Here is a 24,960-nt window from a genome sequence, read left to right as displayed (position 1 = left end):
GGGCAAACATTACCCAATGAACTGAATACCTTCTATGCCCACTTTGAGAAGAAGAACCAAACAGTACCTACTAGAATCTCTGAAAAGGCTGTGATATCTGTCTCTGAGGGTGACGTCAGAACATCATTCAAGAGGGTGAACTTTTGCAAGTGTCGTACCTGGCAGGGTACTGATCATTTCAATGTCAGCAAAACCAAGGAGATGATTGTGGATTTCAGGAGGAAGTCAGGGGAACACGACCCAGTCCTTATCAAGGGCTCAGAAGTGGAGAGGGTCAAGAACTTCTACTTCCTGATGTGTCATCATCTCCGAGGATCTGTCCTGGAATATCTATGTTGATGCAATCACAAAGAAGCCTCTGAGGAGATTCTGTATGTCACTGAAAACTCTCAAAAGCTTCTGCAGGTGTACCATGGAGAGCATTCTGGCTGGTTGCATCACTGCCTGGTATGGAGGCATCAATTCTCAAGATGAGAATAAACTCCAGAGAGTTGTCAACTTGACCTGTGACATCACAGGCAACAGACTTCACTCCATCGAGGTCATCTACATGAGGCGGTGTCTTAAAAAAGCAGCCTCTATCCTCAAAGACTCCCCACCACCCAAGCCACACCCTCTTCATTCTGCTACCATTGGGAAAAAGGTAAAGGAGCCTAAAGACGAGCACTCAACGCACAAGAACAGCTTCTTCCCTGCTGCCATAAGATTCCTGAATAATCAATGAACCAAAGACACTACCTTATTTTTCGTGCACTGCGTTTTTAAAATTTATAGTAATGTTGTAAGATGGTTATAATATGAATGTTTGTAGTATGATGCTACCACAAAACACCGAACTGCATTACAATAAATTCTGATTCTGAGAGAACAACTAATGGGAGCTGCAGAGCTCGGTACTGAGCCCCAGATGCTCAGTCTGTGACACTGACCACAAGCCAAGGGGATCAAGCGTCATCTATCCAAGTTCGCTGATGATGTTAACCATTGTGATTATACCCTGTGAGGAAGCTAGAGGGCAGCCACCAGGATGTGGACAAGGGAATGATAAAGGAAATGGCAGACCTGAGAATACAAATGTGGCCACGAGGTCCTTTATCCATGTTTATGCCTCAAAGCAATTACATTCAGTTTAATTACTTAATTTTTATGTTAATAACTTTGTTTTTTTTTCTTTTATTAAATTTTGCCACTTGATTATTTTAATTTGGTGTCATTGTGGTATGAGTAATAAATACACAACTCAAATCACATTCGGCCTGTGAGATGTTTCTCAAGTCGATTATCACTAAACTTCCCAACAAGGAACACCAGATGCTGGAATCTAGAGCAAAAATCAAACTGCAAGAGGAACTCAGTGGGTCAGGTGGCATCTGCGGAGACAAAGGAGTGAGTGGTGGATGTTTCAGGTCGACCCAGCATCTGGACTGTACACCACCACACAATGAACGGATAAAACTACTTTACTATCTCTGCAGTCCCCTGCTCTGACAGTGCTTCAACTGAGGGTTATTAATACCAGCAATTACCAGCCAAGTAAATAATTGGATTTATAAAATCCTCTGGTCTGCATTGCAAGCAGAATCCTCACACACTCCGCACCAGGTAAGGAATTGGGACATCTACTGGTTAGCATCTGCAGTGATCTGATTGGACTAAAAGGTTGGGAACACCATAGACCAAGTGTAAGAGGCCGTGAATTAACCAAGGCCAAAACTGCCCAACTAGGAGGTAGCTAGCTGTAAACTTCCTTGATTGGACATTGCACTAGACCATGAATCCCATTCGCCATAGTCTTGAATGATGGAGCAGGCACAAATGGCCAGCTCTCTTCTGTTCTTCCATTCCCAGAGTGATGACATCAGACAGTGATGATTGCCCTTTTCTCGTGCCTGAGAAGTGAATGTTTCCAGCCCATCCTGAGGGCATTCAAGTCAAGCTCGTAGAGTGGCTCTCGATTCATATATTGGTCAGACTAGGTCAGGACATTGGATCTTTCATCAAGAACCATTCATAAACCAGTGGTATGTACAGTATGTATCAGTGGTAATTTTGAGCGGTTTTTTTACTGATGGCTATTTATTAAAAGTTCTAAATCATTCAGTGAAATTAAATTCTGCAGTTGCCTGGTGGGATTTGATCTCAGTTCTCTGGATTATTATTCCAGTCACATCTGAACAAGGGGATAGGAAGCTGAGAAATAAAGCTGCAGTGGAATCAGCAATGTGGTGAGCAAAAGGCTCAGAAGGCAGGGAAGAATTAAGGCCACATTTGAAGGCACCAGTGGGGAACACATTTAACATCTGCACAATTGCAGGACCAATCTGAGGATTACGTGCTTGCTGCCTTCTGGAGAGTGAATTTGAGGAAAGCCTCCAGCCCTGAAGATAAATTTGCAGGTAAAGTCAGTGATGAAGAGGATAAATGCAAAGCTGGCATTGATTTCAAGAGGAATAGAATATAAGAGCAGGGATGTGATGTTAAGGCTTTATCAGGCACTGTTGAGTCCTCACTTGAAATATTGTGAGCAGTTTTAGGCTCCTCATTTAAGAAAGGATGTGCTGTCATTATAGAGGGTTCAGATGAAGTTCACAAGGATGATTCCAAGAATGAAAGGGTTATCATATGAGGAACATTTGACAGCACTTGGCCTGAACTTGTTGGAAATGAGTTGCATTAGGGGAGATCCCATTGAAACATTTCAAATGCTGAAAGGCATGGACAAAGATGTAGAAAGGTTGTTTCCCATGGTGGGAGAGCCTAGGACAAGAGGGCACAACTTCAGGATTGAAGGGCGACCACTTAGAATGGAGGAATTTCCTCAACCAGGGTGGAAAATCAGTGGAATTTGTTGCCACCAGCGGTTGTAGAGGCCATCATTGGGTGTATTTAAGGAAGAGATTGGTAGGTTCTTGATTAGCCAGGGCATCAAAGGTTATGGGGAGAAGCCCAGGCAGTGGAGCTGAGTGGGAAAATGAATCAGCTCATGATTAAATGGCAGGGCAAACTTGATGGGCTGATTAGCCTATTTCTGCTCCTCTGTCTTATGTTCTTATGGAGTGTTGCTTAATGGATGTTGAATGAGTCTTTCTGAGGTGACCAGGGGTCCCAGTTATTCACAATGTAAATCAACGATTACATTGAGAGAACCAAATGTCACATTTTGAAGTATGCAGATGGAATGAAACTGGGGGAGTTTGAACAGTGATGAGGAGGTAAAGAGGATGTGAAGAAGCTGAGTGAGTGTGTGACAACATGGCAGATGTGATACAGGATGGAAACCTGTAGTGCAAAACCAAATGCCAAGATTGGGAAATGATGGTGTTGGAGGGTTCTTGTATCCTCCTGTGCACTCACTGAAAGCAGGCAGTAAGGAGGGCAAGGAAAAAAGAAGTCTTACATCCTTTTTTAAATGAGGAGGCCAAATCTGCTCACAATAATCCAGTGCCTTATAAAGCCTCAACATCACATCCCTGCTCTTATATTCTATTCTTCTTGAAATGCTGAGACCACACTTGAATCATCCTGTACAATTATGATCTCTTTGTCTTCGAAAATATACTTGCTCTCGTGGCAATACAGCAAGGATCCATCAGACTAGTTCCTCTGCCTCCCTTCTCTGGAGTCCAATAGAATGAAAATTGGCCTCAAAAAACACAGCATTCTTACATGGATGGATAGGCTGGCTGCAGAGAGAAGATTTCCCCCCTCAGATCGGAGCGTCCAAGAACAGGGAGCTCAGTCTGCAAGTAACAGTAGGCATTTGGGGCCGAGATGGAGAAATCTCTTAACTGAAAGGGTGGCTAAGTGTCATAGAATGGGTGGAGGAGCTCTGATCCAAGTGGTTGGGTCTTGAGATCCTGTTGGTCAAATTCTGAGATCCTGGTGGTCAGATTCCGAGATCCTGGTGGTCAGATCCTGAGGTCTTAGCAGTCAGATTCTGAAACTCTGATGGTCAGATCCTGAGTTCCTGGTGGTTAGATTCTAAGATCCTGGTGGTCGGGCTTGAGATCCTGGTGATCAGATCCTGATGGTTAGCTCCTGAAAATTTGGTGATCAGGGGTTGAAATCCTGATGATTGGACCTGGGTGTCAGATCCTGGTATCCTGGTGTTTGGTTACTGAATGGGTGGAGGAGCTCAGCCTGTTCATTCAAAGTCAAGGGATTTGGGGATATTGGAGGAATCAAGGGACAGGGGAGAGCCATAAACTTTTGTAGGAGAGGAAGATCAGCTGTGGTCAGTGAATGGTATAGCAGGCTGAAGGAGTTGTATGGCCTCCTCTTGTCTGTACTTTAGATTTGTGTCCTCAGAATACTGAAGTAGAGACAGCAGCCGGACCTGTTCCAGATTCTAAAGCTCTATCACTATAAAGAATTCTGGAGCACACCAAATAAATATCATCAGACACCATGCCAAATTCTTGTCTTTTTACTTTAAAAGTCATGTGGTTCAGGATCAATCAACAGACATTGATGGGCTATGAGAACAGCCCAAGCATTTATTCAAAGAAAGGTGAAGCTGGTGTTGACAGATTACATTAAACTCAGTTCATAATCACCAGCTGTCACTCATAGCCCCAGGCCACACAGCAGTTTCAAAGCCAGTGATTGGACAAGGCTGTCAAGGCTGGTTTCTTGGGAAGACGTTTGGCAAATGCACTGTTTTCAAAGACAACAAAGTTTGCAAATTGCACGGAGGTAAGCTGTCATCACTGGATAACCACAGCCCTTGTCATTCACCTCATCCTGCACATGACAGCTATTGAATGAGTGCCAAATGCATTTGAAATTTGGAGTCTTACCATAAATTGCAGAGGCGTAGAGGGAGATTAAACAGGCTGAATTCAGTAACCAAACATCAGGATACCAGGATCTGACCACCAGGTCCAATCATCAGGATTTCAACCCCTGATCACCAAATTTTCAGGAGCTAACCATCAGGATCTGATCACCAGGATCTCAAGCCCGACCACCAGGATCTTAGAATCCAACCACCAGGATTCCAGGATCTGACCACCAGGATCTTGGAATCTGACCACCAGGATCTCAAGACCCAACCACTTGGATCTCAGAGCCTGATCACCAGGATCTTAACCTAATCATCATGATCTCTGGACCTGATCACCAGGATCTCAGAATTGATCTCCATAAAATCAGGAGCTGATCACCATGATCTCGGGGCCTCGTCACTAGAATCTCAAGTCAGATCACCAGGATCTCAGACTCTGATCACTAAATTCTCAGAACTTGACCATCTAGGATCTCATGATCTGGTCATCAGGATCCTAGGATATGATCACCAGGATCTAAGTGTCAGGAACTAAGAGCCATAGCTTGAATTGAGGTGAGATTAGGGGGAATCACATTTTTGTCAAGATTTAAGTCTGAAACTTTTCCCAGAGATGTGAATCTTTGTAACTGTGCTACTGAGCTGCCCAATGAGTGAACAGATCCGTGGTGAGTATGAAGGAAGTTGGGAATCTGGTGGGAAAGTGGATCAAAGATTATAGTGATGTAGTGCCATCTCATGGAAGCAAAGGAGAAAGCAGCAGGGATAGAACATACAACTCCGGGACCACAACAGGTAAGTCCAAACATAGGAAAATCGTTGGAAAAATACCAAGGAACAGGATAAATCTACACTGGGAAGGCAGGAATTGATTAGTCAGCATTGATTTGTTGGATTCTGTCTGACAGGCTTTTGAAGAGATAAGTTAACATGTTGATGAGGAGTGTGCACTTTTAGAAGGCCTTTAACATAATTCTATGTGGAATGCTGGTCCTGAAGGTTAACACCCATAAGACCCAGGGCAAGTTGGCAGTTTGAACATGTTGTTGGTTTAGCATTAGGAGAAAGAGTGCCACCGACATGTGCAGTGGCGTTTCTAGGTAAAGTGGTGCCCTAGGGCTGCCACTGACATTGGCGCCCCCGCCTGTTAAAAAAACTGCCACACACCAACCGTTTGAATAAAGTGAAATCAGTGTGTCTGGTGCAGATCATGTGCGGCAATTCAGCGGGCATTGCAACATATCAACCTGCCCGGCACAGCACGAACTGTGAACTTCAAACTCTTCTCAAAAACCACTTGTTAGCTCAATGGTGAAAAAAGGATGAATTTTCTCCACTCACCAATGAGACACAAACGCTGAGCACTCACTCATTTCTTAATTGAAATTCAAAACCCGATAAAGCATGGCTGAAATCTGCTGCCATGGCTTTTTAGTAGTTGCTGATGTTTTTCTGTGTGCACATGCGCAGGAAATATGACTTTTCAGCACAGTGATTGACTTCAGAGCCCCCTCCTCTTACTTGAGTCAGTCAGTAAAGTTTGTGTGTGTCAGTCACAGGCCTCGCCTCACTGCCAGGCAGGACCACTCGCTGGCAATTGAGTCACTGCTTCCCCTCTGTGGGATGATTGCTCCGACCTGTGTGTCTCTGGGATATATGCAGTGAGTAGTCTGTTCTTTCACGCTGCTGCTGCAGTAAGTCTTTATGTTAAGTGTCTATTTGATGTGATTTCCCCCATCTCCTCTGTCTTCTTTGGCTTGGCTTCGCGGACGAAGATTTATGGAGGGGGTAAAAAAGTCCACGTCAGCTGCAGGCACGTTTGTGGCTGACAAGTCCGATGCGGGACAGGCAGACACGATTGCAGCGGTTGCAGGGGAAAATTGGTTGGTTGGGGTTGGGTGTTGGGTTTTTCCTCCTTTGCCTTTTGTCAGTGAGGTGGGCTCTGCGGTCTTCTTCAAAGGAGGTTGCTGCCCGCCGAACGGTGAGGCGCCAAGATGCACGGTTGGAGGCGAGATCAGCCCACTGGCGGTGGTCAATGTGGCAGGCACCAAGAGATTTCTTTAGGCAGTCCTTCTACCTTTTCTTTGGTGCACCTCTGTCACGGTGGCCAGTGGAGAGCTCGCCATATAACACGATCTTGGGAAGGCGATGGTCCTCCATTCTGGAGACGTGACCCATCCAGCGCAGCTGGATCTTCAGCAGCGTGGACTCGATGCTGTCGACCTCTGCCATCTCGAGTACTTCGACGTTAGGGGTGTAAGCGCTCCAATGGATGTTGAGGATGGAGCGGAGACAACGCTGGTGGAAGCGTTCTACCTCTGTAACACATACACATCTATACACGCACATTTGGCGTTTGCAGGGGTGCCTGAGTGAATAGAAAGTAAATAAGGACTAGGCACTGATGGCATGTCATCATTAAGAAGAGAGGGCGAGGGTTGCCAGTGCAGAGCTGGGGGGAGTTGTGCCTAGGTGCTCATCGCCTCCTCCCTGTCTCGCACTGGAGACTGACAGCGGGGAGAAGAACGGTGGCCCCTGTCACTCTGCAGCCGGTGAGTTACTGTCAGAAGCTTGTTTGGGGAGCAGGACACAGGGTAAGGAGGCTGCCCTTCACAACCATGCTGCTTGCCTGGAACCAATTCCCTTCAGTGGGCCCATTTATTCCTTTCCCCATCAAACAATCCAATCAACAACCCACCACCTTGAACCACCCCCCCCACCCCATTCCTCGTCCACTGACCTACACGGAGACCAACCGCCTTCATCACGCCCTAGAAAAGCTTCCGAAGGCAGCTGGCTTCCATCTCTCGGCAGCTCACTCTGTGCAGCAATCCTCATAGAAGCCAGCTGTTCTGATGGGAAACCTTGTCTGTCAATGCCGCCAGTGGAGGTGGCGGGGAACTGGCCACGGCGGAGAGCTCCACACGCATCTCTGCCATCCAGTTCCCGTCAGTGTTGCTATCGCTTGCTGCAGCTCTGTTCAATGCAGGATGAATGGGAAAAATGGCTGTCTTCGTCTTCCTTATCCATAATCCCCCTTGCAGCTGGAACGGTTCTGCCATCACCAGGGAAACACAGAGCGGTTCCAGCTGCGTGGGGGATTATGGTAAGGATGACAAAAATGGCCATTTTGCTCATTCATCCATATTGAATGAGGTGCTGAAGCGGCGCAATGAGATGCCGGCATCAATCTATCAATGGAGACTGTTTCAGGTTTCCCATTTCTGTGAATCACAAGTCTTTGGGTGGAGTTGTAAGACTTCAACATCCGAGGAACCCCTGATGAAAGCACCACAGATAAATATGCCATGAAGAAGGCGCATGGGATATTTGCCTTTATTAGTCAGTGCACAGAATACTGGAGCTGGGAGGTTATGGTGCAGCTTTATAAAATATTAATTAGGCCACAGCTGGAATAAAGTTCTGATGAGTACACAAGGACACAATTAAATTGAAACAGGTGGAGGCCACTTGGCCCTTCCCCACCATTCCACATGATCAAGGCTCCTTTGTTACTGGCAATTCCTCTTCTGTCCTGGTTCCCCACTAAAAGATGTAGAAACAGAATTAGGCCATTTAATTCCTCGATCTTCCATTATTTATGCGTCTCCTCTTTAGATATATCCAATGATCCGGGTTCCACCTTCCTCAGCCAAAGAATTCCAGAGGTTCACCTCACTCCAAGTGAAGACATTTCTGAACACCTCAGTTTTAAATGACCGGCCCCTTATTGCATAACAATGTCTTCTTGTTCAGAATGTTTCATGAATTTCCCTGTAAAACACCCTTAGGATTTTCTATGTTTGTATAAGGTCACCCTTATTTTAAACTTTAAGGAATACAGCTGGTCACCTCTCAATAGCACAACCCTGTCACCCCAGGAGTTAGCCTGGGGAATCTTCTTGAACTGCATTGAAGGCAACTATACACTTTTTTTTGATTAGCAAAGGAAAACTGTGTACAGTACAGGGTATTCTAGGAGTGATCTCATCAACACCCTGGAAAAATGAAACAAAACTTCCTTATTCTTAAAGAGTGAAACACGAAAGTCTGCAGATGCTGTGATTGTAGTAAAACCACAAATGCAGGAGGAACTCAGCAGGTATATATAACCAGCCATTCATCAAGGTATGGCTCAGACCTGAAACAGTTGTATCCCTTTGCTTCCTATAGATGCTGTATTATCTGTTGACATTCTCCAGCACTTTTGAGTATTGCTGCCAACATTCTATTTGCCTTTGTGACTAGTTGCTGGACCTGTCTGTTAAGTTTTTTTGTAATTCGTTCACTGGAACACCAAGGTCCCTCTTACCTTCACTCACTTGCAGCCAATCTCTCTCATTTAGAATGATAATAATCTACCTTTTGTTTTCACTCACCGAAGGTCATGATTTCACACCCATGAATGTGATTGCACTAGAGAAAGTGCAGTTACGAGGTGACATTGGATATGCTGGGATAGCTTCTAGAAAACATAGAAGAGCACGGTGCACAAATAATCCTTTTGCGTACATGACTGTGTCAAACATGATGTCCAATTTAAAAAAAAATCTGCCTGCACATGGTCTGTACACATGGTCTATGTCTAAATGGCTCTTAAACATCAGTATCATCTACTTCCACCACCTACTTTGCCAGCACGTCCTAGCACTCCGTGTAAAAACTTGCTTCATAAATCTCCTTTAAACTTTCCCCTCTCACTTTAAAACTCTGCCTTTTCTATTTGACATTTCCATCCTGGGAACAGAAACTCTGACCACCTTCCCTATCTTTGTCAGGTTGCACCTCAGCCTCAAGTTTACCCAATCTCTTCTTACAGCCATTCTGGGCAATATCCTGATGAACCTCTTCTGCCACATTTAGGAGGCTGTGGACTTGCACCCAAAGATCTCACTGCTCAACAACGATATTGAGAGTCGTGTTGTCATCGACTGACTACTTGGTTGTAACACAAGTGCCACACCTCATACTTGTCTGGATTAAACTCCTTCTGCCATTCCTCCACCACATTTTGATCTGTTCTATATCCTATGTATCCTTTGACAACTTTGCTCTTCCAATTTTAGTGTCATCTGCAATCAACCCGTCCACATTTTCATCCAGGTCATTTTCATATATTGATGTGATCTATCAGGATAATTGACTGAAGAGGGCATGCAAAAATCATTGAGGACCCCTTCCAACCCTTTCAGCTGCTCCTGTCAGAAAAGAGATACAGGAGTATCAGAGCCAGTGCCACCAGCCTGAGGAACAGCTTCGAGAATGTTGAACGACCAAAGGAACTGCTCACATTAACCATCTGAGACTCTCCTAAGTATAAAACTATTTATTTATTTGCATATATGAATTCTTGTCTTGCATTTTTATTGTTTGTATGTGTGTTGTGTTTGAGTGTTTTGCATCAAGGTCTTAAGAACACTGTTTTGTTGGGTTGTACATATGCACTCAGATGTCAATAAACTTGATGACTATATCACAAACACCAGTATTGCCAGCATTGATCCCTGCAGAACACAATAGGTCACAGGCCTCTGGTCAGAGTAACTCCCTTCTACTATTATCTTTGTCTTCCCTGGCCAAGACCATATAACCATATAACCGTTAACAGCACGGAAACAGGCCATGTCGGCCCTTCAAGTCCGTACCGGTTCACTTGAACAACTCCACTAGCTCCTGTATTTTTTTAGCTTACCACATGCTCCAAGAGAAATTAAGTTAAAAGCAAGCAGCACCATTTACACCCACGGATCTCCTTGCACAAATACTTTCTGAACTCTCAATTGAGTTACTTCAATGGTTTTTTTTTGGAATATTTTATTTAAATTTTTCTCCATACATGTAGTAGTCAAATTTAACATATTAATACAAATTACAAATAGAAAAACAACCTAAAATGATGGTATACAATCCCCCCCAAACCCTCCCTTCCCTGACCCCCCCACCCTCAGAATAGTTAATATGAAAATAAAATATAGTTATATAAAATGAAAGATAAAATGATACTTTCAGGATTGCGCAGAGGAATATCATCTAACATACATATTTAAACAAAATCTTTTAATACATTTCAGAGGAGATTCTTGTGGCTCTAGAGGCACAGGAAGTAAACATTATAAATTTAAACCTAATATTTGAGTATATGGCTCCAAATTTGTAAAAACAGCATATTTATTTCTTAAATTATATATAATTTTTTTCCAAAGGAAATCAACTTTGAATTTCTGCATTTCATCTTGCCATAACCAAATGCATTATCTGATTTCCAAGTAACTGCAATACATTTCCTTACCACTGATAATGCAATTTTAACAAATTTTAATTGGTATATTGACAATTTTAGTTTAGGTCTTGTTCCTTCAATATTTCCAAATAAAGGTAAATTTGGGTTTTGTGGAAATATAACACCTGCCACTTGTTCAAAAAAGTTTCCTAAATCTAGCCAAAAGGATTTTTAACTTGAAACAAGACTTGAACGTAAAAAAGTTCCTATATCTTCACCACCTCTAAAATATTGGTCTGATAAATCTGATTTCAATCTATTCAATTTTTGTGGTGTAAGATATAACTGATGTAGAAAATTATATTAAACTAATCTCTACCTTACATTAATAGTATTAGTCATACAATCTCTACAAAGATCTGCCCATCTTTGCTCATCAATTATGATATTGGCTCTCAGTCCTCTGTGTCCTTGTCTGCATGAAAGGCGATCATGAAAGTTCTCCATAAAGATCCCATCAATCTCCTGCTTAGAATCCAGGATAGATTCCATCAGGTTATGGGGACATTTTCGTCAATGTTTTTCAAGCCTCTCAACACTATTTCCTTTATAATGTTAACATGCCTTGGAACATCAGCATACATGTTCCATATCACACTACTATCCTTCTAGACATTATCCATGTCCTTCTCCTTGATTAATACTGATGAAAAGTACTCATTTAGGATCTTGCCCACTTCCTCTGGCTCTAGACATAAATTCCTTCCTTGGTCCCAGATTGGACTTTCCCTATCTATTGTTACTTTCATTTTAGCAGAAGCACTGAATGAACTGGAACACTGCTGGCAAAGGTCCTGACAAAAACAGTGGATGAACTTGTGAGAAACAGAAGTACCTTCACAGAATTTGCTCAGACAAAAATTGAGAACAAAGAACATTTATTATACAACAATGCAAAGTTGGATGCTTCCCCTTACCCTGGGAATACACACACATACTGGGGCTCACCCAACTTTTATACAGTTCATTTCAGTGTAGAGGCACCCTCCCCCCACCTAACATTCTTCTGCCTCCTGGATAAGTTTGGCATTAGGCAATCCTGTCTGCCTATGTGCTTTTTCTGTGAACTTGGAGGACCAGGGGGTATCCTGTCTGTGTCCCATCATGTCATTGTCCTTATTCACCTGCCTTTGTCCTTATTCACACCTTCCCAACCCTCAGGGCTTACTAACTCTTATATGCAGAACTTGCTAATTCTGTCCTTACTAATTACATATGCGGAACTTGCTTGACTCTCTCTAAGGCTAGAAGACCCTTATCTTATTCAGACTAACTTTACTTCCTACATTCTCCTTATCCTATTCATACTGGCTTTATTCATTACACATATATCCATACTAGCTTTCTTCATCTCTCATATTTTCATATTAGTTTTACTCATCTCTCACAAACTGAAACACTGATGGCACAAGCACTGGATAAACTCCTGGAACACCCCTAGCAGACACACTGGATGAACTTGTGGAACATCCCTGGAAAACACATTGGGTGAAATGGAACATCTCTGGTGAAAACTATGGCTGAATCTAGAACACTACTGGTGGAAGGAACTTTTGATAGAACCCCTGGAATACCTTTAGATCTGGACACTGTTATATTCGGCAAACCCCTGAATGAAGGCGATGGTAAGGGAGGGCTAGAGCAATGAGAGCCTTCAACTGGCAGTGACAGAGTTAATGTAAGGCCAAGAGATCCATGGGCAGGTTAATGGCAGTATTTACTTTCTGCACTATCCATGTTTGCTCAGCAGCTCCGGAAGCCTTGCTACATGACTGTGCCTGATGCAGAGTCCAGCTCCGAATGTTTCCCTGTGGGCAGAGCCCACACCTGAAGCTTCAAGCTCAATGGAAAATTACAGCTCACCAGAGCATTCATTTGATGCGGAGTCAGACTGAGGGCTGTGAGCTGTCACTGAACCCTGCATAAACCTCCACACCAAGAAAATAGCAGGTAGGGTAACAGAGCCACCACTTGGTGCTGTGGGAGTGATTAGCAAATGTCGTTCCTGACTTCCTGTCCTTCATTTCAGTAATTTATACTGTATTACAGGTATTTGATCTAACCCCTGGAGCTCTCTTTTCAACAGGAGGGAGTCTTAGACTAGAGGGTATCAACAAGATGAGAGGGGAAAGATTTAAAGGGGACCTGAGGGGCTAACCTTTTCTCACACAGTGTGGTGGGTTTGTGGAATGAGCTGCCAAAGGAAGTGGTCAAGGTGGGCAAGGTTATATTTAAAAACTCAAAGACATACAAGGATAGGAAAGGTTTGAAAGATATGGAACAAACAGGGAAGTGTGGCTAGCTTGGAGAGGCAACTTTGTCAGCATGCATCAGTTTGGGGGTTGGGGCGGGAGGGGGGGGGCTGAAGGGCCTGTTTAAGTGCTGTAAATCTACTTCAACTGCAGTTATTTGCTCAGCTTTGCTGATGATGATACTAAACCAGGTAGGACTATGACAGGAGAGGAAGATGTAGAGGCTGCAAGGAGGTACAACAAGCTGAGTGAGTGGGAAAGACCACGGCAGATACAATATCACGCGGGACAATGCAAAGAAGTGGAGAATTATTTAAACAGGGAGAGAATGGGTATCAGTGATGTTCAAAATACTGGTGCACTTGTTGACAATTCACTGATTGTTCGTGTAACGGTTAGCGCATCACTATTTCAGTGCCAGTGAGCTGGGTCCAATTCCACCGATAGCTGTAAGGAATTTGTACATTCTTCCTGGATTTATGCGGTGGGGTCAGGAAAGAAGGGTCTATGTCAGAGGAACCGAGTGGGTCAGGAGGAGAGAGAAAGGAACAGGGAAGTGGGCTTTACCTGAAACTGGAAAAATCGATGTTTGTGCCGTAGGTTGTTGATTATGCAGGTTGAATATGAGGTGCTATTCCTCTAGTTTGTAATTGCTCCCGTCCAGGCAGTAAAGGAGGCAGAGGTCATACCCGTCTGGGTGTGAATGGGAAAGGGAGATAAAATAATATGTAATAGGAAATTCCAGATGGCCACTGCAGACAGGTGCTCAGCAAAGTAATCACCTCGCTTGCACTTGGTCCTGCTGATATAGAGAAGGCTACATTGCAAGCATCAAGTGCAATAGACTAGATTGGAGGAGGAGCAAGTGAATCTGCATCACCTTAGAAAGAGCAGCAAGAGAGCTGGCATTATAGAGAGCAGAGTTGGAGTGCTGAGTACAGTTCTGACTGCCCTACTATATAAAGAATATAAACAAGTTGAAAGTGGTGAAGAGGAAATTCATGAGGATGTTGCCGGGACTGGAGGGATTGAGTTATAGGGAGTGGTTCAATAGGTTGGTCTATTCCCTGGAGTGAAGGAGTCAGAGGGGTGAACTTATAAAATTATGAAGGTCATGGATAAAGTGAATGCTCTGTCTTTTTCCATAATAATTCTAGAAGTCACTGGTTTAAACTGAGAGAAGAGAGATTTAAGAGGGACTAGAGGGGTAACTTTTGAAAAGGGTTCCCAGAGAAAGCTTTAGAAAAATATACAATTGCAAGGTTGAAAAGACATTTTGACTGCTTTATAGATAGGAAAGGTTTAGAAGCATATGGGTAAAATGCAGGTAAATAGGGCTAGCCCAAAATTCCAACTTGCATCAGCATTGATGAGTTGGCCAGAGGGGCCTATTCTGTGCTGTATGACTGTGACCTGGAAGGATGGTTTCCACCAGAGTCAGGCAGCAGTACCAGTGGCAGCAGTACTGTAGTCAACCTGGAGGGGTCGCTGTTGTATAATGCTGAAAAATAATATGCTATAGATGAGACCAATCGTACAGCAAGGAAGTATACCATTCGGCCTGTCATTCCATGCCAGCTATATGTACAAATCTCATTAAAAAATTTTTAAAGTGCTGCAGGTCAAACAGCGTGCTTTATATAGCAAAGATAAAGATACATAATGTTTCAGGCTTGATTGAGCCCTGCATCAAGGTATAAGCAAAATGCAAGCAGGCACCTGAATAAAATGGTGGAGGGAAGGGTCAGGGATGGAGCACAGCCCCACAGACAAGAGGTAATAGGTGGATAAGGGAAGGAGGACACAACAGAAAACAGGGAGGGGGTATAGCTCTGTGAATGGAGAGCAAAGAGGTGGAGAGCTGGAGGCAAGGAGACAGAGGGAAAGGGAAAAGGGAGAACGTGAAGTGGTCTAGCAGAAACCAGAGAAGTTGATGTCAATGCCATCCAGTTGGAGAGTGCCTAGATGGAATATTAGATGTTGCTCTTCATTTTACAGAAATGAAATATTTGGCCACTGGGGGATCCCTATCATGGATGCAGACAGAGTGAAGGTGTACAGTGAAGCAATCTCTCAATCTGCGACCAGTCTCTCCGATGTAGAGGGATACAACGGGAGCACCTGATCCATCAGATGACTCCCGCAGATTCACAAGTGACTCCCATTTGTACTCATCTAATTTCCCAGCACTAGGTCAATAGCCTTCTATGCTTTTGGCTTTTCAGGTGCTCAAGTGAATACCTAAATATTGTGAGAGTCTGCCTCCACCAACTCCTTTGGCAGTATGTTCCAAATTCCACCCACCCTCTAGGGAGAAAACACTTTTCCTTAAATCCTTCCACAACTTAAATCCAAGCCCTCCAGAGATGCTGAAAATGAAAAACAATACATCTGTGAATGCTCAGCAGGTCAAAGAAGAATTGTTCTCTCTCCTGAAATCCATTCCTCCAATTTCCTGATTTTATTGTAGCATCTGACTGCAGAGAAAAATGTTATCCATAGGAGTACTGGTGTATTCTAGGCTCCAGTGTCACAATCTGCCCACTGCTGGCAAGAAAATCCAGGACACCAGGAACACAAATCCAACGGTAACACTTGATTGAGGATGGGTAGGAATAACATTCCAGAGTGAAGAATCTTCACTCATGGGGAGGTCAGGATGCAAAAGAGATAGCATATTGGCTAAGGAATCCATTACTGCAGTAATGAGGGTAACTTACAGGAACAAAAAAAAATCCAGCAATCACTCTGATAGGTGTAAAATACCTCTAAGAGGTATTGAGGTCCAGATTTGAGACAAACCAGAATCAGGGTTATTGTCATAAACATGTGTCATGAAATTTGTTGTTTTGTGGCAGCAGGTACAAAAATTAAAATTAAAAAGTAAAATTACAATTAAGTAAATACAAGACTAAATAAAATAAATTAGTGCCAAAATGATGAAAAGTGAGGTGGTTTCCATAGGTTCACTGTCTGTTCAGAAATCTGCTGGCAGAGGGGAAGAAGCTGTTTTTGTTACATTGAGTGTGTGTCTTCAGGCTCCAGTACCCCCTTCCTGATGGTAGCAGTGAGAAAAGGACATGACCTAAGTGGTGAAGGTCCTTAATTATAGATGCTCCTTTCTTGAGGCACTGCCTCTTAAAGTTGCCCTTAATGGAGGGAAGCAAAACACGAAAGGCTGCAGACATTGTGATTGTAGTAAAAATACCAAAATGCTGGAGGAACTCAGCTGGTCCTCTTCAGCATCTCCAGGAGACAAAGATAAATTGCTGATATTTCAGGCATGCGCCCTCCTTCAAGGAAAAAAATCCCACCTCTTTTTTTCCTTGAAGAAGGGCTCAGGCCCAAAACGTCGGCAATATATATTTGTCTTCTATAGATGCTGAAAAGACCATCTGAGTTCCTCCAGCATTTTGGTGTTTTTACTTAATGGAGGGAAACCCATAATGGTGTTGGGCAAGTTTACAACCCTCTCTAGCCTATTCCTGTCCTGTGCATTGCAGACAAATCCCAATAATGCAAGAGCTAGGGTTATAGTAGTGGGTTTCAAATCAGGTGAGGTTCCAGATGATTGGAAGATAGCTAAGGTTGTTACCTGTTCAAATCAGATAGTAGGGACAGGCTTATATCAATAGAACATTACAACACAGTACAGGCCCTTTGGCCCATGATGTTGTGCAGACCTACATAAACCTAAATAATCTAAACCTTCCCTAGCTCAGACTCATAACCCTCTATTTTTCTTGTCTCCATGTGCATGCCTAAGAGCCTTTTAAATGTCTCTATTGCATCGTCTCCATCACCATATCGGATAATGTATTCCAGGCACCCATTACTTTCTGTGTAAAAAAAGTTACCCCTGATGTTTGGTAGGCAATTTGTTAGAAAAGATTCTGAGAGAGAGGATTAATGCTTTAATGAAAAGGCAGGTACTGATGAGGATGTCAACATTGCTTTGTGCAGGAAAAATTATTCTCATAAATTTATTTTTTTGAGATGGTAACAAATAAATTACTTCAATGAAGCTTTTGATGAAGTCCAGCATGTTAGGTTGCTCTGCTAGGTAAAATTGCATGGAATCCAAAGTTAGCTAGACAATTGGCTACAAAATTCACTGCAAGATTCAAAGGTGGGTGGAGGGGCTCTTTTCAGATTAGAGGCATATGACCCAAAGTGTGCTGCAGGGATAGATGGTTGGGTCCCCTGTGGCTTGTCTTATGAAGAAAGGCTGAACAAGCACAGACTTTTATTTTTGAAGTGATGGAGGATGACAGGCAACTTCATAGAGGTGTATAAGATTATGAGAGGCATAGAAAGAGTGGACAGCCAGCATCTTTTTCTCAGGGTGGCATGGCCAATGCCAGAGAACATCAGTTTAAGGTTAGTGGAGCATTGTGAGAAACAAGTTCACTAGGTCTTAGTCCTTCTTCAAGATATCATAATTGATGTTTCAGCCCTGAGCCCTTCTTTAAAGTTCTCCTTTGCCTCCAATAAATGCTGGAAGACCTGCTGGGTTCCTCCAGCATTTCTGTGTTTTTACTACAATCACAGCATCTGCAGACCCTCATGTTTCACTCCTCTCACTGCCAACCAGACCAAGTCCTGATGCCTGTTTGTGAGCACTGGCAATGAGGCATTCCACCAGATGATCTGGATGGTCTGCTAAGGGAACTGCTCCTCCATGTCCATCAAATCCTTGTCTCTCATTGTCTGCAGGACTTTCCGTGCTGAGCAATGCCTAATGAACTTGTGGTCAAAGGTCTTTGGAAAAACTTTTTGACGCAGGATAGTAATGTGTCAAAGTCCATTTGACTGGGACCTGATGGAATCATAGAAACATAGAAGATAGGAGCAGGAGTAGGTCATTCGACCCTTCGAGCCTGCTCCGCCATTCAACGAGATCATGGCTGATCTTAAAGTTCAGTACCCCGTCCCCGCCTTCTCTCCGTAACCTTTAATACCCTTATACTGAAGAAATATATCTAATTCCCTCTTAAATATATTTAATGAACCTGCCTCTACTGCCCTCTGTGGCAATGAATTCCACAGATTCACCACCCTCTGGGTCAAGAAATTCCTCATCTCGGTCCTAAATGGTTTGCCTATTATCCTCAAACCATGGCCCCGGGTTCTGGATTTTCCCATCCTTGGAAACATCCCATCTGCATCCATTCCGTCCAGTCCTGCCAGAATTTTATATGTCTCTATGAGATCCCCTCTCAATCTTCTAAACTCCAGCGAGTACAATCCCAATTTGCGCAATCTTTCCTCATAAGTCATTCCTGCCATTCCAGGTATCAGCCTGGTGAATCGTCTCTGCACTCCCTCCATTGCAAGAACATCCTTCCTTAGATAAGGTGACCAAAACTGCACACAATACTCCAGGTGGGGTCTCACCAAGGCCCTGTACAGCTGCAGTAAGGTATTCTTGTTCCTCGACTCAAACCCTCTTGATATGAAAGCCAACATACCATTTGCCTTTTTAACCGCCTGCTGTACCTGCATGCTCGCCTTCAGAGACTGGTGTACAAGTACCCCTAGGTCTCTCTGCACTTCCCCATCTCTTAATCTATTGCCATTCAAATAGTAATCTGCCCTCCGGTTTGTATTACCAAAGTGGATAACCTCACATTTATCCACATTGTAGTGCATTTGCCATGTATCTGCCCAGTCCCTCAATTTATCCAAATCACACTGGAGCTTCCTGACCCCCTCTTCCGTGCACACAACCCCTCCTAGCTTAGTGTCATCTGCAAATTTGGAGATATTACATCCAATCCCCTCATCCAGATCATTAATGTAAATTGTGAACAGCTGGGGTCCCAGTACAGATCCCTGTGGCACCCCACTGGTCACCGCCTTCCACTCAGAAAACGAGCCATTTATCCCAACTCTCTGTCTTCTACCTGCCAGCCAGTTCTCAATCCACATCAATACTTTGCCCCCAATCCCATGAGCCTTGATTTTGGAAGCCAGTCGTTTATGTGGCCTTTTGGAAGTCCAGGTACACCACATCCACTGGCTCTCCCCCATCTATTTTACCTGTCTCCATCTCAAAGAATTCCAATAGATTTGTCAAGCACGATTTACCTTTTGTAAATCCATGTTGACTCCGTCCAATCCCTTCTCTGCTAGTCATATGCTCCGCTATTACATCCTTAATAATGGATTCCATCATTTTGCCCACTACTGATGTAAGGCTAACCGGCCTATAATTCCCCGCTTTTTCTCTATCCCCCTTTTTAAATAGTGGGGTAACATTAGCTACCCTCCAATCCATGGGTACTGATCCTGAGTCTATCGAGTTCTGGAAAATAATTCTTAAAGCATCTGCTATCTGAATGGCCACTTCCTTAAGTACCCTAGGATGTAGATTATCAGGCCCTTGGGATTTATCTGCCTTCAATTCCATCAATTTCCCCAAGACCATGTCCTTAGAGATACTGATTTCTTTCAGTTCCTCCCTTGCATTAGTCTCTATGTTTCCCAACATCCTTGGGAGGTTATTTGTATCCTCTCTTGTGAAAACAGAACTAAAGTAAGAATTTAATTGGTCTGCCATTTCCTTATTCCCCATTATATATTCCCCTGATTCCGACTGCAAGGGACCTACTCTGGATTTCACCAATCTTTTCCTCTTGACATATTTATAAAAGCTTTTGCAGTCGGTTTTTATATTTGCCGCAAGCTTACTTTCGTCATTTATTTTTGCTCTCTTGATTAATCCCTTTGTCCTCCTTTGGTGCATCTTGAACTGCTCCCAGTCTTCGGTTGTGGTACTTTTTTTGGCCAATTGATATGCTCTCTCTTTGGACCTAATGCTGTCTCTAATTTCCCTTGTTATCCACGGTTGAGTCACCTTCTTTTGGTTTATTTTTATGCCAAACCGGTATAAACGATTTTTGCAATTTCTCCATTGTCTATCCACAGTCAACTCCCCCATAAACACCACCCAATCAATCTTACTCAACTCCCGTCTCATACCATCATAATTCCCTTTCTTTAAATTCAGGACCTTAGTCTCGGTTTTAATTTCATCACTCTCCATGTCGAGTGAGAATTCGATCATATTGTGATCGCTCCTACCCAAAGGGCCTCGTAGAACAAGATTGTTGATTAGCATAATACCCAATCTAAAATGGCCTGCTCAAAGGAATATATGCAGTGCACATATCACACTTTCAAAATTTATAGATTAATTATTTTTGCTCTTTATTTTTAATTTTTTTTCTCTTTTTCTTCATTTTTTGAACTATTAGTATTGAAATTAGTAGTTGACACCTAGTTCTGATTGTAATCGCTCAGATTGGGGTTATATTAGTTATAGGTTTTTTTTCCCCTTATTTAAAATTGATAGCATGGATCATAAGTATGTTATTTACCATTGTTTACTATCTGTAATTTTAATTTAATTTTACCTGAACTTTATATATGTATCTATGTATTTGATATTATTTTCTCAAAAAAACATTAAAAAGATTGAAAAAGAACCCTTCCTATCTCATTATCCTGTTTTTCTTTAATCCATGTGCCTGTTTAAGAGTCTGTTAAATGCCCCTAATGTTTCAGCCACCACCACCATCCCTGGCAAGGCATTCCAGGCACCCACAATTCTCTGTTTAAAAAACTTACCCCTGATGACACCCCTAAACCTTTCTACCTTCATTTTGTAGAGATATCCCCTGGTGTTTGCTATTGCTGCCCTGGGGAAAAGGTGCTGGCTGTCCATCTTATCTATGCCTCTCAGAAACTTGGAGACCTAGATTAAGTCTCCTCTAGTCCTTCTTTGCTCAGAAGAGAAAAGTACCAGCTCTGCTAACCTTGCCTCATAAGACATTTTCCAATCCAGGCAACATCTTAGTAAATCTCCTCGGCCCCCTCTCCATAGCTTCTACATCCTTCTTAAAATGAGGTGACCAGAACTTAACGCAATGATCTAAGTGTGGAGTGGCAACATGACCTCTCAAGTCTTGAACTCAATCATCCTAATAATGAAGCCCAGCATCCCATAGGCCTTCTTAACTATACTATCAACCTCCACAGCAACCTTGAGTGATGTATGGATTTGGTCCCTCTATTCCTCCACACTTAAGTATCCGATCATTAACCCTTAAGCCTTCCAGTTTGACCTTCCAAAGTGCAATCTCCTCATACTTATTTGGATTGAACTGCCACTTTTCTGTCCAACTCTGCATCCCTATTTCCTATTGTAACCTATGACAACAATCAGCACTCTCCACAACTTACTGACCCATCCTTCTGTTTCTTCATCTAGGTCATTTATAAAAATCAAAGAGCAAGGATCCCACAACAAATCCCTGCCGAACTCCACCAGTCACTGACCACCAGGCATAATACTTACCATCCACTACTGCTCCCCGCTTTCTATATGGAAGCCAATTTTAAATCTATACTAAAATCCATATAGACCACATCTACTGCCCTACCTTCATCAATTTCTTTTGTTACCTTCCCTTCACAAGGCTATCCTTGAGTGGACAAATGCTATACAAAGCCCTGGACAGCAAAGATGCATACATCAGGATGTTCTTTATCAACTATAGTTTGGAATTTAACACCATCATCCCCTCAAAACTGATCAGCAAATTCCAAGACTTGGGAGTTAACATCCTATTGTATAATTGGATCATGAATTTCCTCACCTCCAGACCATTATCAGTGAAGATTGGTAAGAACTTCTCCACAATCTCCATCAGTACCAGAACACCACAGGGCTGTGTTCTTAGTCTCCTGCTCTACTCACTTTACACCTATGACTATTGCTTAGTACGATAATAATACCATCTACAAATTTGCCGGTGACACCATGGTAATGGGTTGTATAAAGGAAGGGCATGAGTCAGCATAGAGGAGGGAGATTGAATACTTGACTGAATGCACCAATGACACACTCAATGCTACCAAAACTAAGGAGACAATTGTTGATTTCAGGAAAGGAAAGCCAGAGGTATACAATCCAGTGATCATTGGGGGATGAAAGGTGGAGTGAGTGAGAAAATTTAAGTTCTTGAAATCATTATCTCGGAGGATCTTTCCTGGACCAATGGCATCATGAAGAAAGCATGCCAGTAGTTTGCGGAGGTTTGGTAGGACATCAGAAACCCTGGCAAATTTGCCTGAAACAAGGAAAATAGAAACTTTGATCTGCAATCAATTTATTAAGAAATTTATATCTCCTATGTATATATTATTGCAAAAGGGAACTCTGAAGCAGGGAATCTAAAGATCTACACAGAGCTGGGAAATGAATTTAAATAGAAGTACTGCAGAGAAAAATTGGCAGGAATTATGTTTTGATAGCATGACAAACAATAAATGTTAGATATATATTGGTCCAATATAATTTTTGTTTACATCAATTGTAACTTCACAAAAATTAAACAGATTGAAATCAGATTTATCAGATAAAAGTTTTAGGGGTAATCAAGTGATAGGTACCTTTTGCATTCTACGTGGTCATGTTCAAAATTGAGACCATTTTGGATGGAATTAGGAAAATTTCTAGAACAAGTTACAGGAGTTAAAGATCCAATGCTTTTCTTATTGAATAATATTTCAGCGATAAGACCAACATTGAAATTGAATTTTTCCAAAAGAAATTTTTGAAAATTGTATTAGTAGTTTTAAGAAAATAGATAGCAGTGACATGAAAATCAGATTCCCATTTAGGATTGGAAAAAAGGCATACAGAAATATCTAGTTGTATAGCCCTTGAGAAAATTAAATATATTTTAAGGAATAAATACAATACCTTTTTGAAAACTTGGTGCCCATACTTACATACCATAGGTATTAATTTATAAGGATATTTCCTGGAACCTCATGAAATCTTGCTAACTCCCTGGGAAAAATAAATGATGATATTGAGAAGGTGATGATATTTTCTAACCTGGTTTGTTTTTCTATTTTTTTCTTAACTTTTCTTTTTTCTTACTTTTTTTCCTTTCTTGGGGTTTATTATTTGGGGACGAGGGAGTTGGTGGGGTTTATTGAGGTATAATATGTAGCATGTATAACCCATTTGAAATATAATGTTGTCACTTTTTGTATTTAGATACTAATACATGTACAGAAACTGGAAAATTTCTTCAGAGGTGTGGTGGAAATTTTGCTGACCAGTTACATTACAGTCTGGTATGGAACCACCAATACCCATGAGCGAAAAGTCATCCAAAAAGGTAGAGGAAACAGCCCACAACGTCCCAGGCAAAACCCTCCCCACTATTGAGTACATCTACAGGGAACACTGCCATCGAAGAGTAGCAACAACCATCAAAGACCCACACCACCCAGCACACCCTCTGTTCTCGCTGCTGCCATCAGTAAAAAAAAGGTATAGGTGCCTCAAGACTCACACTATCAAGTTCAGGAACAGCTGCTACCCCTCTACTATCAGATTCCTCAACCACAAACTCAATCAGACTCATTTAAGGATTAACTTGTGCACTTTATTGATGTTCTTTTTGTATTGCATGGTATGTTTACATTCATTATCTTACAGTTTTTTTTTTACATGTTTTACGCTGTGTGCTTTATTTTTTGCACTACCAACTAGTGACAATTCTGCCAAACCTGCAGGAAAAAGGAATCTCAGGGTTGTATGTATGTACTTTTGCAGTGTAATCCTTCTTCACTTCCTCTATGTTGATGTCATGTATGTACTCTAACAATAAATCTGAAAATCTGAGATCCTCTCCTTAAGAAGGCTATCCAATAGTTGGCACACCACTAACGCAAGAATCACCGGTCTATAATTCCCAAGATTCTCTCTATTACCTTTTTTAAAAAAGGATGTATTTTCCATTCTCCAATCCTCTGGCTCCTCTACTGTGGCCAAGGAGGACTCAAAGATCATAGCCAATGCCCCAGCTATCTCTTCCCTCCCTTCCCACAGCAATCTGGGGTATATTGTGTCCAGCCCCGGGGACTTACCAATCATTATTTTTTCTGAAGATCCAACAGTTTCCTTTTCTTAATTTCAATATCGTCCAGCACACAAGCCTGATCTATTCTGAGCTCACCCTGATCAAGATCATTTACTCTGGTGAACACTGAAGCAAAGTATTCATTTAGGATCTCTCCAATCTCCTCCATCTCCAGGCACGTTGCCTCCTTTATCCTCAAGTGGCCCTACCTTGATTCTAGTCACCCTTCAGTCCTTCCCATTCACATAGAGCACATTGGGGTTCTCCTTAATTCTACTTGCCAAAGGGCTTCTAATGATCCCTTCGAGCTCTCCCAAGTCCTTTCTTGTGTTCCTTCCTGACTACTATACAATTCTCATGAGCCCTTCCTGTTTCCTGCTTCCTCTTAACTAGCCATCTCACCTGTTTGGCAGCTACAGTTCCTTTTTCCTACCATTTGTTCTGTTTCAGTGGGACAAACCTATTCTGAACCCAGCGCAAGTGGTTCCTAAACATTCTCCACATTATTTCTGTGCTTTCTCCCGTAAACTTTCCCTAATTCCTGCCTCATCCCCATCATAATTTGCCCTTCCCCAAATGAAAATTTTCCCATTTTGTCTGCTTTTATCCTTGTCCATAGCTACCCGAAAGCTCAGGGGGTTGTGGTCACTATCACCATGATATCCTTGGTTATTTCCCACCTGTTCACTGGAGAAT

The 24,960-nt window shown here is 42.5% G+C and overlaps 1 long non-coding RNA gene across 1 annotated transcript; it reads left to right on the top strand.

The window, feature by feature from the left end:
• Positions 1-9,850: 9,850 nt before the first annotated feature.
• LOC138744014 (uncharacterized) lies at positions 9,851-24,043 on the top strand. The gene is made up of 4 exons (XR_011345193.1): positions 9,851-10,100; positions 12,817-13,016; positions 21,802-22,007; positions 23,394-24,043. It is a non-coding gene; the product is annotated as an uncharacterized lncRNA (long non-coding RNA).
• Positions 24,044-24,960: the final 917 nt, after the last annotated feature.

Source organism: Narcine bancroftii, chromosome 10 (assembly GCF_036971445.1).
Source record: "Narcine bancroftii isolate sNarBan1 chromosome 10, sNarBan1.hap1, whole genome shotgun sequence".
In the NCBI taxonomy this organism is placed as follows: Eukaryota; Metazoa; Chordata; class Chondrichthyes; order Torpediniformes; family Narcinidae; genus Narcine; species Narcine bancroftii.
Note: the sequence above shows the minus strand (reverse complement) of the source record. Positions and strands in the feature narration are given on the sequence as shown.